We start from the raw sequence: 15442 nt of genomic DNA on the forward strand, positions 1-15442 counted from the left end.
CCTCACTGGACCTGGCCGCACTCCTTTGGGGGGGAAATTTTAACATAACACTATCAGCCACTCTAGATCGCTCTGGACCATATACTTCCCACCCGTGCGCGACCTGTCTTTTGCACTCCATACTTACCAATAACTCACTGTTCGATGCGTGGCGGCACACCCGCCCGAGGCATGCACAGGCACTTTAGTGACAGGCTCCCGAGGATGCTGGTCCTGTTTGAACCTTTGGATTACTACTTCGGATGCCTTTGCATGGCTCACCTCTGTGGAACATGTGACATGTACCCTTTCCGACTATACCCGGTTCGTCTCTCTTTGCCACTTGCACACTCCCTGCGACCCATGATCTCTTGGCGGCTGCTCCACAACGCGTGCGGAACTCGGTTTTTTGCGATGAGATTCAAACCGCAATCACAAACTACTTTGACCTTAACGAGGGCTCGGTCGACTCCCCTTCTACACTTTGAGAGGGGGTCAAGGCGGTTATCTGAAGTGAATGGATCTCCAAGCAATCCAGTGTGCTACACTCCATTTGCGGTGCTCTTGACAGGCTGGAGGTGAAGATCAAAGCTTTGGACTCTTCGCAATTTCTTGACCCTAACCCTGACACTCTTGCGCAGCTCCGGGGTAAACTCACCGATTTCACTGATGAGGCCAATAGTGAGTTCTCTTTTTTGGGCAGGGAGGCGAAGGCTTGTCACTTCGGTGATAGGGACCATCCTGACAAGACTCTGGCCAACCTCCTACAACAGCCTCACACTGTCTCCCCATTTCTCTAAATAATACAGATAAAAAGATATTTGCCAAATTACTAGCCTCCTGTCTTCTCCCTCTCATTCCGCTTATCGCCCGCCCGGATCAGTCTGGCATTATCACTGGCCGCAAAACGTCCCACAATCTCCTGACCATCTTTTCTGTACTTCATCGAATTAATCCTACACTCCTGGCGGTGGCTGCCCTCCTGGATGCCACTAAAGCCTTTGACACTCTTGAGTGGCCCTTCCTTTTTTATTTACTACCTTGCTTAGGCTTCAGCCCGATTTTTCTGGAGGGTATAGAGGAGGTTCAGCTTCTCTATACCCTCCCCACAGCCTGCCTTCAGATTAATGGCCAAATTGAGGAGCCTATCCCCATCGCTAGGGGCACCAGGCAGGGGAGTCCACTCTCACCCATGTTATTCACCATTGCCATGGAGCCCCTGGCTGCCAGGCTCAGACAACACCGCACTCAGAGGGGCCTCGGATTCGTGGCTTGAGCTCTGATCATTTCTATGTATGCAGACGATGTCACACTCTATGTCCGCAACCCCCAGGAAAATATCAGTCCGATGGTCCATGAGGTGATAAGTTTCAGGGGACTTTCTGGCATCCAGGTCAACTGGGGCAGGTCCATTATTTTTCCCCTCACGAATGCTACAGTCCCCTTCAATCTGGATTAACCTTTTGTATGGCATCAGGACGACTAGATATTTAGGTATTTATCTCAGTAGGGACATGGCTGAGCTCTGGAGAGCTAACTTGGGCTGCGCTGTGGATTGGCTTGAGTCTAGGATCCAACTCTGGCGAATGCTGCCCTTTCTCTGGCAGGCCACATAGCCATCATCAAAATGGTGTTGTTCCGAAGTTTCTGTATTTATTTGCTAACGTCCCCATCCCCCTCACAGCACACTTCTTCCGCAGACTGTGCTCACTTATCATTTTCCTTGTCTGGGCCGATCAGCAGCCTAGAATTGCATATAATATACTCACTCTCCCTGTGTCGCGTGGTGGTCTAGGAGCCCCGGAATTCAAACGATACGCCCTCAGCGCACAAGCCAGCTTCCTCCATTTCCGGCTCCTCCGACACCTTTCCAACCACACATTGTGGTGGAGGCCAACCTTGCGGCCCCCTGGCCGCTCCTGACTATTCTCTTCACCCCGGTAAAGCTCCTGCACGGAGAGATCGACATGGTGGAGACTTTGTGATGGGTCTGCGACTGGCTCCAGAGATACTCCGGCTCTAGCATTCTCTGCATGAATGCCATGCCCATTTTACATAACTCGACATTTCCCTCTCTACAGATGGATGGAATAGTTAGACACACGACCCACTTGGGGCTCTTTGTGGTCTCGACCTTTACCCAGAAATACTTTCTTTACTCTTGTTGCCGAGTCCAGCCCCATGTGCACTCTGCTTTGTTATTAACTCAGGGCCCTCTTTCCACATTTCCTCAGCCCCCTCAATGGCCACCCTCAATTTTCGCTACACATGCCCTCCCCCCACAAGCTGGTCTCCAAGATCTATGCCCTTGTGCTTGCTGATTCCCCAATCTGAACTGACCGAGTGCATGCGGCATGGAGTGATAATCTGGGCGACGACCTCTCCCAGGAGGTCTGACTCCTCTGGTGCAACCAGACCAAACATTTATCCCCAAACTAACGCCTGCACCTGATTCATTTTAAATATGTGCATATTCTTTACCCCTCCCCCCTCAGCTGCACAAAATGGGCCTCATCCCCAGTGACAAATGATTGCGATGCTCCACTCCAGCGGCACACTTCTCCCACCATGCCTTGCTGTGCCCCAAAGTCTCAGCATACTGGAGCAAGGTATGCACCGCTATCTCTGAGATCAGCTCAACGCTGGTTCAGCCGGATTCTCTGCTTTGCCTCTTAGGCTTTGTGAAATTCTGCCCAGACGCAACATGTCGGCTGACTGAGATGCGGCTTGTTCTCACGCAGCTCATTGGTGTCCATGTGCTGGGGTCGAAAGTCTGTGCTCAAGGTTAGCGCTTGGCGCAAGGACGCAACACGCTGTCAAACACTTCTATATGAATTCTGGGACCTGATGCTGGCCACTTCCCTCCCAATTGATATTTGGGGTCCTTTTGTCTCCTTCCTCCTGCACCAGAATTCCCTGCACTCTGTGACCTCTCCTGCGCTCCCCACCAGTACTCCGCCCACCACAGCCACCGGAATTGGCAAGTGAGGCACAAACCTCCCCACCCACACACTCCGCTTGCCCCCGAGCCTTCTTCTATCTGCACCAGGTATTTCCTTGGCAATCTCGCCCACTTCCCCAGCTTTGGCTCACAATCTCTCCCTCTGTGTATTGCAATGAGCTATTTGTTTCTGATGTCTCATCTGATGTTGTTATAACTGTGTTTCTCTTCTTTGATCGCGGAACCTCCGCCTGCATATACTGTAACCTTGAAGTGCAATTTTTTTTCAATAAAGGTGTTTGAAATATAAAAAAAGAAAAATTGAAATATATATCAACAAAAAGTTGAAGGTGCGTAGTAAGGGCTTTTACTGGGTGGGAAATTTGTTGGCAGCACTGAGTAACAGCTAACTAGGGGAAATACGAACACCATTAATTGCTGTTGCTGTTGGCATAATAATTGTAGTACTGAAATATAGCTGTTGTAAATGCAATGTAGAATATTCAAAACAGAGGGGTTGAAAAAAACGAGAGAGTTAGAAGATAGAAAGGGTGCTTATTGTGAAGTATTAAAGGATGTACAAGGTGTTAGTCTGAAACAAATGTAAACCGGTGCGTCCTAAGATAATCAGTTTGTAATAAGGTTAATCGAGATTGTGTGATGGCTTGATTCACTATTAAAGGAGGGATAGATGGCGCATGATAATTTAAAAATTATTTTGTATAGTCAAATCCTGCTCATTGCGTGTGTATTACTAAAACATACTTAAAAAACATGACTAACCTTGAGTCTTGTTGAACACTTAGTGATTTTAAACTGCATTGTAAAAGCATGCAGAAAAGGTTGCAAACTGGTGAAGTTGAAACATATACTATAAGAGAGAAAATGTACTAATGTGTTATGATAATAATGTGAAGAAAAAAAGAATGCAGTGGGTGGGTTTTTAGCAAAATATGAAAACGCAAATCTAAAACTGCAAAGAGAATCTATCTGTTTAATAATCAAATATGAATAGACTATACTTATGAAAATAGTGAAATTATGTTTACATATTGGTTTTCTTATACGTTTATATTTCTCAAATGTTTTAATGTTAGCACATTTCCTTCAGAAAATGCTGATTGTTGTAGTTTTCCCAAGTAGACTTTAAAGCGAACTGTGTCTTTCCATTGTAGGCCTTAGAGAAATGTATTTCGTCCTTCATTTGTTCCTTCGAATAACAATAAAATGTAGACTTGATTGCTCTGGTTATAAGTATTATCATCAAAGTTTCTTTCTTACAATTTGAATATACTCTCCTTTTGAATAAATTGTGTCAACCTTGTTGCAAGCTAACTCGGAAGCGAGTGTGTGGACTTGTTAAGTTCCAAGTGTGCTTCCTATTTCAGAGGTGGTTTTGATAATGCCATTCTTAGAAAACAGCAAACAATGAACAAAGATATTATGTGAGGATTCCAGACGTTTTGTGCGGAAAATGATCATTCCACAATCACTCCATGGATCTCTTTCAATAGAAATTGTGCAAAATTGTACAAAGCTACTTTGTAGGCAGGAACCAGAAACATTTCTAAGTATAACTGCCCCTTGGGAAAAGGATGTGCGCTGCTATTACTCTTCTAAATCTTGGGCGTGACATGCTGTCAATCTGAATTCCGACTATCCTGAGCTGAACTCTCCTGATGTTTCCCCTGTACTTCTTCAGCTGGTGAAGTTGGGCAGGTTATACCTTTCAACTGGAGGGGTAGTTATTCAGGCTACTGCAAGATGAGCTTTAGTCCATTCTTGCGTCTCAGTACAGATAATCTACAGCTGAACTTTGGTTCATATGATTCTTGAGTTGCAAACTGAAATTGAAATATGTATTCTTTCTCTCTTGTTATCTCTCCCCTCACACCAGTTATTTGATTTGATTGTTGACGTATTTTACTTTGAACTGTAATTGTGTTGTGATTTTACCTGTATTCAATTGATTAACCAAGTAATGAAAATTCAAATGTACTTTTGTGTTTTTTACTATTAGTCTTGAACTTTGGATAAAAGTGCCTTGACAACTATTAAGAGTTTTGCCATGTTATTGATGATATTATTGATATTATATGGTTATTGATTATTGTTGTTAGATAGGCATTACAGGCCATCTTGAAGGAATGAGTTCCATCTCTCATTTTCTGAATCCCTATTAGCTCTTAACAATGATCTATCGGAGGACCTCAAGATTTGTAAGTGGTTATATAGTTTCTATGGGTCAAACTATGGGGTTATAGTAAATTGTTTACTGATGTCTGAATTTATGGTATGGTGGGTAACGTGTGTCTGTGCCCACAATTTTACACCACTTTGCCCTGGACCTCAAAGCTAAACGTCGAATCAAAAGAAAGAACACATCCACAAAAATAAGAGGTAAATATATAGGAATATCCTATTAGAAAGAGATGAAAAGAAGAAGCCAATTGATGGTAGCAATCCCACGAGATGCTAAAGTTCAAGGACCAAAGGCAATTCAGGCAATGTAAAAAGTGTAATGCTGGCACCCAACAACCAGCAAGATGCCCCCAACATCTTGCTAGTGGACTATGAAACTCACATAAACAAGCATTTGCAATGCAATAGGTCTCACATTTGAGAGAGTTTGAGCTATTGGCATTGTAAATCACAATGCCTTTTATTCAGGTATATTTAAAATCTGCAAGAGTGTAATTACACAGTTTGTATTTATAGTCTTTTCTTACTAGAAGCACGGTTAGCAGTAAAAGAGGTGCAGTTACTGCCAGCTTTGCTTTTTGTAAGCAACCTTTTTGTAAGCAACAACTATAACTACAAGTGCATGTTTACACGCTGCTTGCAGCTTTCGAAAATGTAAGACCTATTGCATTGCAAATGCTTGTTGTGTTTGTGTTTGAAGTGCTGCCCTGGGCTATGAACCGACCGGCAGCACGAGTGTCCCTTTCAGGTCAAGAAAGTACGACATTGGTGGACAGCCTATGGAAAACGTGTATACACAGGGAGCTCGCTTAAGGGGCAGAGCTGCAGACTTTGGAATTGGCGAACTGGGTTAGAGTCTCAGCACCGGTCAAATTACTTATCTCCATGTGCCTACAAAAATTATGGTGGCCCTGTGTTAAGTGACCGCTACTATTGTAAATTGCTCCTATAATACCTTTGTGTGATTTTTGCGCTATAGGGGTGACAAACACCATCACCTGTTACCCATCTCCGCCAGCCATGTGCGTCTTGACACAAAAATTGCGTCTAATACATAACCGGATTAAACCAAACCCTACTTACAAAAAATCAAAGAGAAAAAAAAAAGGCCTACCTTCTGGCCTACCGTAGCTGTCGTAGGATTCTGGTGTCTCACCATGCGCGTAGTCATAGAATTCTGCTGTATCTCTACGAGCAAGAAAGGGGACTAGTAAGATTTCAGTTTACACAAACGATAGTGTATGATAAAAGGGAAACACATTCAGTAACACAAACATCTTCATCCAACATTTAACTGGTGTCCCTACTTACGACATAAAGGCTGTGGAATTCGCTTTTGTACAACTTATTCAAGTCTTAAAACCGATTGAAGCACACTAGCAGCAAACTATAAAAGGTGCTTGTGTACAAGGTTGTGGGCGGCACGACATTCTAAATCCTTGGACATTGTTCATCCAGAGAGGCGAGGGGAAGTTATGAATACAGCATGGAGTATGGGACTCAAGCCCTGCGAGTTCACTCACCCTGGACACTGGCTGTAGAAGCCTTCGTACCCCTCGTAACTCTGCTCAGCATAAGTATCCTCACAGCCTGTAATGGAAAGGACAGTGTGATGCAAGCTAACACAGACAGGAAGTGTGCGGGCACTGGAGGGATACAATAATTTCTACGTCTACCAATACATGCATGGTCCTAGGCCTTCCTACTTGCAGAATAAGCAGCAGGCGTTCAGGGAGCAATAGCTGCCTAACGGGAAAAGCGTTGTGCCCCAGAATACAGATAACACAGTCTTGTATTAACACTGTACAATATTGACTGGACTAAGTGGCACCAGCTATTTTAAGTCTGTCCAAGGTAATATGGTTACTTAGGAAACATGTATTATGTCAAAACAAACCAGAACCGCCTCTGCACCCACTCCCATCCCTGCCAATTATTGTATCCAGACTATGCAACAGTGATGACACTACTTGTAGGGATAGAAAACTGAAGCAGCATTTCACACAAAAAAAGTTGTCTGTGCAAAGCACTCACATAATCATTGTAGGGTTCTGCTGCTGGCAGTGGTGGGAGCGGTATCCTCTGGATTCCTGGTGGTCTGGAACGGGTTGAATGCATGCCTCCGCCAGAAGGTGAAGGGGGGCACCCCGACCCACGCTACCTTCTCTTGGGAGTAGACCTCCTCTACCTGGTGGTGCTCCGCGGGGTCCCATACCTCCCCGCAGTGGTGGAACCCCGCGTCGCCTAAAAGATTAAACAAATAAAAAAAACATTAAGACCAGCCTCTATTTGGGATAGCTATTACCTAAATACATCGCAAACCGAAACATAGCATCCGTCATAAGCAACTAACTTGCAAAGCTTCCAACATTAAAGTGAAAAAAGATCTGATTACCTTGCAACAGATGCAGGTGGTGGGGGAGGGAGGGCTCCTCTTCCACGGGCAGGTGGACCACCACGAACACGCAAATCTTCTGGTGGGGCTCCATTCAGGTAAGACAGCTCGCTATTTTTTTGGGTCAGGTGTATTACTTATGCACGAGCCATGTTTACTGAAGAGACTCCTTATACCCATAAGTTAACGCTGCGTGTACTCGGGCCACCAAAATATGGCCCATGACATTCAATTTGGCATTAGATATTGAAAAGGTACCCCTACAGCAGCTTCATGTTTTTGCTAACTTATGCTACATCGGTTTTTAGCTGCTCTAAGATCTTCAGACGCACTCCCCAATAAGATTACGGCACAGATCCATCAAAATATGTGGATCAACAGCCGCCAAAATTCGAAGTAAATCTGCTTCAGATATTTATAACACAACATGCCGAGTATCAAACATTGTACATCATCTTTTCACCTAAATACCATAATAAACAGACAATCTAATAAGTGCAAATGATGCAAATGTGCAAATCGTGATGCACACACGCAACCTTAACACGCAGTAAACTTCAAATTTCAAATCCCGATAACGCAGATCCCAGCTGATTGATTTAATCTACTGTCCTCACCACGGTTGGATTTCTTGACATACAAGCACCCATATAGCTCAAGGGGACGAGCATATCCAACGTGAGCCACGAATTTGCAAGCACATGGGTAATGAGGAAATTATGGGGTAGCAAAATGACCAAAAAAGGCTGCTGAACCTGACGTGTTGTGGAATTATTTGTAGTCGGTCGTAAGGTAGAAAATAAACCCACACTCTAGATGGGCAATGCAGCGCACAGCAAGAGGCACGCAACAAATCAAAGACAAATGCAATGGGTGGAGTTTTAATAGTAATACTGATTACTTGATGCCTCGTAGAGGTAAGACCTAAAAATGTAAGCACTGATTCATCCCCAAATTTAACTTAATCCCAGAGCATGTCTGAGCAGCTTTGCAGCATCGGAATGAACCCACAGCTTATTTCCTTGAAGGCAGCTGGGCTGTCATATTTTGCAAGGTTTAGGCAATCAAAGGGAGAGAGAGGAACTTGAGTAGCTAGTTCATTTCCTCTAGGGTTTATCAGATAAACAAGAAAAACTAGCTACTATGACTATGCACGTGTAGTGTCTGCAGAGGAAAAGCCAGTTGTTTTTTTATGAAGACCCTCACCCACCAACCTAGTTGGTGGCATGCGTCATCATCAGGCCCCACCCGAGGTACCGAGTGTACCTCAGGTGTGCTACCACGCCTGACTAAGGCAGAGCAGGTTTTGTTATGTGAGTGTGGGTGTTGGTGCGTTGCGTGAGGTATTAACATTCTGTCCGAAGGGTCCCAAACATATACTCTATTGGTGGGCCCCTGGCAGGGTTAAAACAAAGGCTTTAGGACGTTTAGGCATAGACTTATGGTCTCCCACGTCCAGTGTGGTCTACTAGTTTCAGCCAGGCCTTTTTTCTAAACTGGCTTTTTTCAGGACCATTTTATGTGCAAGGGTGGTATAGGGTCTATAGTGTTGTCAGTGCCTTGTATGTGTAGCACACACTAAGGTGCTATATTTGTGAGAGGTGGTTCCTCTCCTATTTGGCTGAGATACCCGCCACACCCTCTCAACACAAAATCCCCAAGGATGTGAAGACGGAAACGGTTCTGAACTTTTGGAAGGCGGGAGGGAGTTACCCTCCCAGCCGTATTTATTAAAATATGAAACAAAATTAAAACATTAAAATAACAGTTTCATATCATGTACAATTTCATTTACGCATTACGATGTTCTTGGCTGACCTTAACACATCTCTAATACAAAGGTTCTCCTAGCCGAAACTAAACATCCTGCAAATGCATTTCTGAACATTGAAATTGTAGATCCTAACGTTACGGGCCAACGGCAAGGTTGTAACCGGTGTCAGATCCCCAATACCAATTCCCCCCTCACTTGTGAGGGGCGGTCGCACAGCGGACTGTACCTCTGTGCTTACTTCCAATTTCCCTTGCCTTAGCGGGGGCCCCCTGTTAACTCGACGCCATCTTAGTGGTCGTCCGAGGACTCGTGTGAGGTGTCTAGAAGGTAGCGTAGACCCCCCTCCCACCCCACACAACTTACCACATCTGCCGTCGCAGATGTCCGGTCCCCGGGAAATTCCGAGGAGGGGTCCGTAGCCCCTCCTCCCCAGGGAGGGGCCTATGGCCGCCTTCCCTTTCGGCATCCCCATCCTTAGAGGGGACCGCCTCCCGTTTGAGGGGCCAATGGCCACCTCCCCCCGGGCGCTCCCATCCATAATGGGTGACGCCCAAACCTCTAGGGATCTTCCAATTACTGCTCACCGATCATGACCTTACCGCCCGACCAAAAATAAATACGACAATTTAATCTAAGCTAACGAGAAGGAAAGAACAATCACATTTAAGCAATTCAAAGTATAAACTCTACTGAGCATCACTGTTTAATTCAATTGCAACCATTTCTGCTGAGAAAAACCATGTTGAAACGAAAATCATCACTTTATTACATAACACATTACCAACTTTATTCAAAAACAACCTGTAAGAGAAACCATATCACGTCATTCAACTTTATTCAAACAAATCGCTGTCAACAGGGGCTGGTGGGCGGGTCAAAATTGGCTCTTCGTTCCGTCTCGGGCTCACGTGCCACTAGGAGGTGCAGCTTCAGAGCACAGGAACAAGAGGATGCTTCCTTGGCTTGTCGCTCCTTTTATCCTTCTTCGGGCGGGCGTAGACCCTCCTCCAATACGCCTCCCGGGCGTGGCTGGCGGTGTCGGTGTCTAGGACAACCCTCTCTTGGGCGGGAAAAGGCGCGCCCCAGCTACGCCGCTTCGGGCATACCAGCCGGGACACGCCTCCCGCCCAAAATGGTTTCCCGGGGAGATCGGGGTACTCCACCATACGTTCGGGGGGACCGAGTGGTCGCCCCTTTCCATATGGCTGAGATACCCGCCACCCCCTCTCAACACAAAATCCCCAAGGATGTGAAGACGGAAACGGTTCTGAACTTTTGGAAGGCGGGAGGGAGTTACCCTCCCGGCCGTATTTATTAAAATATGAAACAAAATTAAAACATTAAAATAACAGTTTCATATCATGTACAATTTCATTTACACATTACGATGTTCTTGGCTGACCTTAACACATCTCTAATACAAAGGTTCTCCTAGCCGAAACTAAACATCCTGCAAATGCATTTCTGAACATTGAAATTGTAGATCCTAACGTTACGGGCCAACGGCAAGGTCGTAACCGGTGTCAGATCCCCAATACCAATTCCCCCCTCACTTGTGAGGGGCGGTCGCACAGCGGACTGTACCTCTGTGCTTACTTCCAATTTCCCTTGCCTTAGCGGGGGCCCCCTGTTAACTCGACGCCATCTTAGTGGTCGTCCGAGGACTCGTGTGAGGTGTCTAGAAGGTAGCGTAGACCCCCCTCCCACCCCACACAACTTACCACATCTGCCGTCGCAGGGCCCCGGGAAATTCCGAGGAGGGGTCCGTAGCCCCTCCTCCCCAGGGAGGGGCCTATGGCCGCCTTCCCTTTCGGCGTCCCCATCCTTAGAGGGGACCGCCTCCCGTTTGAGGGGCCAATGGCAGCCTCCCCCCGGGCGCTCCCATCCATAATGGGTGACGCCGAAACCTCTAGGGATCTTCCAATTACTGCTCACCGATCAGGACCTTACCGCCACAGACCCGGATAGTTGACCGGCTATCCGGACCCCCCACAAAAACTCCTACTTAAAGGTCATGGCTACAGATTCCTCAACCAAGCTATGAAGTCTCCTATGAGTAAAGCATTCCCCACCCGGGACAAATGAACCCCGTCCTCTAGATACATCTGATCCCCCCTGATACACCCATGCGAAATAGAATGCAATGTATCTGTACGAAACAATCTACCAAGTTTGTTATTCACTTTCTTCACAGAATGATTTAAAGCAGACACAGAATTAGCCCCCCGCCACACCTTCCGTGGGATCATGTGGGACCATGCAATTGTGCACCCCGGGACCCTTCTCGCCAACCAACTTACAGTGGATAATATCACCTCGAGAAGTACTCGTCGACCAATGGTCACCAAATCATTGCCCCCAAGATGCACTTAGATGGCGGTGACCTCGTCCGCCCTAACAAACCCTCCATAAAATTCTGAAACTGGTCAATACAGAGCCCGCCCCTTCCGTAGAAGGTCACCCTGTACCCGTATTCCCCAGCCATGTGAATCATGTCACCTGCTTTGAATACGTCTGCGGCACGCCTCACGTATGAGTGTCCCACGACCCACACCACTCTTTCCTCAGCCGGTGTTCTTTGACCGCTGGTCCCCAGGTGTCGGGTCAACTGCACAGTCTGCCCCGCCTCGTAAGCTTGCGGAACTGTAAACCAAACAAAAACAAGAAGCGTGAGTTCATGACATTAGCTTCACAACATGTGCAACCGCACGTACCGTTTATAACAGTTCGAGGACCAACGCCCCAACTGTTTTACTTTTTCGACACTCAGACCCCTGGCTGCGGCCTCAGTAGCAGCCCCTATCCGGAAGGAATGGGTCCCAAACTCGCACGGGTTCAAGCCTGCGGCTGCAATTGCCATCGCAAGCACCCGTTGAAACTGAAACCTCGTGAGTGGGGTGGTGTCGGCGTGCCTCAGTAAGCTTCCCCCCCATGCTGCCGCCCTCTGCGCCAAATATTCCTCAACGCATGCCACCAGGCATATGGGAGATCCGGGAATCCGCTGGACTACTACACAGTCCCCGTTCGCTCCCTGATCGGTCTTGGACCTGGCAAACGAGACTACCATTGTTTCCCCCCTAATTTGGATGTGCTCTCGGCACAGACCCCCCCGTATCCTGCTTGTTCTGTGCTACCAGCTCGCTTACCCGCATAGCCCCATGGAATGCTAAAGAAAAAGCGGCTTGAAATAGTACTGTCTCTGATTGAGACGAACATGTTGCAGGGAGTACGGACATTAACAGGGCCAACCTTTCCAGACCTATCGGGTGCCTTTCGTCCACTCTGCGACCCTCAAGGCGTTGCCATCCTCGCAGCGCCTTCTGTACCACAAAAGACGCTGTGGGGTCCTGGATACCATGAGCCCGTGCCATGAAAGAAATGGCGGCCCGGTGCCTCTGTGCCGTGGCCACTGATTTGCCTGCCTGATGCAAGGATAACAGAAACTTCAGGACATACTCCTCTTGGCCCCAAAGCTCCCCCCCAGCAGAACCCAAAAAGGACCAATAGGAACGGAACGCCCCTTCGTATGCCTTCCTTGTCCTGGGCGCTAAACTCTCTCCCACGAGGTCTTGTAGTCCGGGGCACCGAGAGACCAGAGAGCTTCGGGAAATGGTACCGCCACCGGGTCCGCTGAGGGTAGGAAACCCCAGAAGGCCTGCATACGGGAACGAGAAAGCGCGTCAGCTGCCTGATTTAACACCCCTGGCACATGTCTTGCCCTAAAGTGGACGTTTAGCCTCATACACAGCAGAACAATTTCCTTCAGCAATCTCAAGATCCATCTGCAGCGGGTAGCCTGACTATTGATACACTCAACAACGGTCATATTATCCGACCAGAACACCACAGAGCGGTCACGAAACCCCTCAGGCCATGTTGTCAGGGCCACCAGAATAGGGAACAGCTCGAGAAACCCAATGTTACCTGTGAGCCCATTCTCGTGCCCCCATGCCGGCCATGTTTGTGCTGACCAATGATTACCAAAAATTGCGCCAAATCCAACACTCCCTGCCGAGTCCGTCCACAACCCCAGCTCCTCAGAGGAAACCGCGGGTTTGCTCCACACGACTCGACCGTTGAAATCCGCCAGGAATGCCAACCATATGCGCATGTCCTGGCGAACCTCTGCCGAGAGCCTTGTGCGGTGGTGGCCTTCATTAAGGCCAACCATGGCCTGAGCAATAGAGCGGGAAAATGGGCGCGCCATTGGCATTACTCTCAGGGCAAAATTTAGTTGAACCACAACCCGCTGCAACTGATGCAATCTTACTTTCGTCTCGCTAATACAAGTTTCAAGCGATGCCTTAAATTTCGTCACCTTTTCCTTAGGCAAGCAGAAGCACCCCTCTTTGGAATCGAGCTCTATTCCAAGAAACTCGAGCGAAGTAGACGGCCCCACTGTCTTACCGGGTGCCAATGGCACGCCAAAGCGTCTCATGAGATCACAAAATTCAGTCAAAGCTTGTGCACACTCTATGTCCCCGGCTGCCCCCCGGAATAAAAAATCATCAAGATAATGCATCACATGTGTAAACCCTGTGGTTTTTGTGAAAGCCCATTGCAAAAAACAACTGAATCTCTCAAAATACGCACAAGAGATGGAGCAACCCATTGGCATACATTTATCCATGTAATAGCGACCCTGAAACATGAAACCAAGGAGACGCTGATCATCTGGGTGTACCGGGAGCAACCGGAACGCTGACTCGATATCTGATTTAGCCATCAGCGCTCCGGGCCCTAGGCGATTCAAAATGGCGACGGCCTCATCGAAAGATGCGTACCGCACCGAACAAACTCCCGGGTCAATCGCATCGTTCACCGAAAGACCCCCTGGAGCTGACAAATTATGTATCAACCTGAATTCCCCCGGATCTTTTTTTGGGGACTACACCCAGGGGTGAACAAACAAAATTAGCAACTGGCGGGTTGTCATATGGTCCAGCAACCCGACCTCGGGCCACCTCCTTACCAATCTTTGCTTGTACCACCGCCGCGTTCTGCTGCACCGATAGTTGATTCTTACAATGTGCTTCACCCTGAAAATCCCCCGCCGGGATGTGGAAACCATATGAGAAACCATCTCGCAACACCCCAGCGGAGATATGATCTGGGTATTCGTTTAGCCAAGGGATCATTGCCATGATATCAACCGGGGTCGGCAGAGGCGCCCCTTGGACTATTTCAGACCTGTTTGGTGCTTCCTCTACTCCCCGTATCACTAGCCTTGGCTCTGCACATATTCTCAGGATGGGAGGACTGCCCACACCCCGAACATTCGTGCCTGAACTTACAAGAACCCTGTGGCCTAGTACATTTCCCTCTGTTAAAGCCCCAGCAGACCCCTTTTTTTCCTGAGCTGCCACTATTCCTTGAGTTCCGGTCATTACTTGAACCTGCCCGAAAGGGCGCCCCTGACGAATGGCGGGAATACTCAACCACATCACCCCCCAACGATGGTGACTTCCCCACGCCTGGCTTTTCCATTTTTTGCCATGAAATGGATTCAAAACAATCCCATGTCAGGGATGAATCATGTTCCTTGGATTTACGAAATATATTATCATACGAAAACCATTGATTCCCTCCATAAGTTTCATAAAATTCCATGATACGTGTCTGATACACGGCCAATTCCCCCAACAATTCGGGCCTACGTTCCCCCATAATTGCAATGAACATTCCGAACGCTCTGCCCCAATTGCCTATCGATTCATCGACTCTAAAACCGGCCATCCTGGCTCGCCATACACTTGGATGTAGAAACTCTTTTTGATTTTTTACATGCTCGATCTCGTAGTGATCGGTCAACAAGGAAAATATGTTCACATATTTGTCTGCCCATATCCTCTCTTTCACCTCAATCGGGATATGCTGAACAATTTTTTCCCTCCTCGAAGGTACCGATCCTTCCCCCACCATCGGCAATGGCTGCTTACCTGAACCTGCCGTCGTAACTATAGACCCCGCCGTACAAACGCCCGATCCTGGTTGACCCACGGGAGCCTGCGGGGAAACAAAAGGACAAGGTGCTTTTGCGGCATCTCGGGATTGCCGCAACTGCCTCATTATTAGTCTGGCCTCCTCGGCCGTGTCCCCCGGAGCAACGGAACCCTCGTTGTTTCTGCCCAACCATGCCGCCAGCTGGGCG

The sequence above is a fragment of the Lissotriton vulgaris genome, chromosome 9 (genome assembly GCF_964263255.1).
Source record: "Lissotriton vulgaris chromosome 9, aLisVul1.2, whole genome shotgun sequence".
In the NCBI taxonomy this organism is placed as follows: Eukaryota; Metazoa; Chordata; class Amphibia; order Caudata; family Salamandridae; genus Lissotriton; species Lissotriton vulgaris.